The sequence below is a fragment of the Nestor notabilis genome, unplaced genomic scaffold, assembly GCF_000696875.1.
Source record: "Nestor notabilis isolate BGI_N333 unplaced genomic scaffold, ASM69687v1 scaffold19898, whole genome shotgun sequence".
Taxonomy (NCBI): Eukaryota; Metazoa; Chordata; class Aves; order Psittaciformes; family Psittacidae; genus Nestor; species Nestor notabilis.
The window spans coordinates 6,321-6,943 of NW_009941724.1; the positions used below are offsets into that span (position 1 = coordinate 6,321).

General features: G+C 60.2%; 1 protein-coding gene across 1 annotated transcript in view; it reads left to right on the top strand.

Annotated features, from left to right (window-relative positions):
* Positions 1–566: 566 nt before the first annotated feature.
* LOC104410777 (CMP-N-acetylneuraminate-beta-galactosamide-alpha-2,3-sialyltransferase 2) overlaps positions 567–623 on the top strand; it is a 2,375-nt gene continuing 2,318 nt past the window's right edge. The window contains exon 1 of the mRNA XM_010021036.1: positions 567–614. The gene's annotated coding sequence lies outside the window, so the exon portion shown is untranslated. The remainder of the gene's footprint in view (positions 615–623) is intronic.

Here is a 623-nt window from a genome sequence, read left to right on the forward strand (position 1 = left end):
GCAGCCGGTGAAGAGGGTTTTGGAGGGGCTGCCTGTGGCTTGGTAGAGGAGGAGAATTGAGCCTTAGAAAGGAGTCACTTGTTTGGCTCCAGAGGCAAGTTCATGGCTCAGCCTTTGTCTGGCAGAGATGGCGAGGGCACAGCCTGGGAGCTCCCCTACTGCTGCCAGTAAGAAGCATCTTGGCTCACTTCGCACCAGCTTGTCCCCTTTGGGGATGGGCTGGGTGGCATTTTGCAAAGCTCAGTGGGGAATTAACAAACTCCTTGGGCCCCCAGCACCCTGCTCCTGCTTGGTGAACCCCCCAACTCTGCCATGTGTGTCACCATACCTTGACCTGACCCACCATCCCTTCCTTCCCACTCCAGGCCGGTATCGCAGTGGCCGTGTTCCCAAGCCGGTGGTGGAGGGTAGTGTGCCAGCAGATCAGCTAAACACAGGGAATGATGAGCACCATCGCAGCTGAAAGCCAGCCAGGACCAGGACCGGGAGTCGCCACCAAGGCATGGTGCCGTGGTTGAGTCCAGTGTGCCGGACCCTGTGCCCAGCAGCACATGCTCTTGCCGCGGCCGCACCACGCGGATGGAAAGCTGCAGCCCGGCAGGTAGGAGCCCAGCATGGTGGCT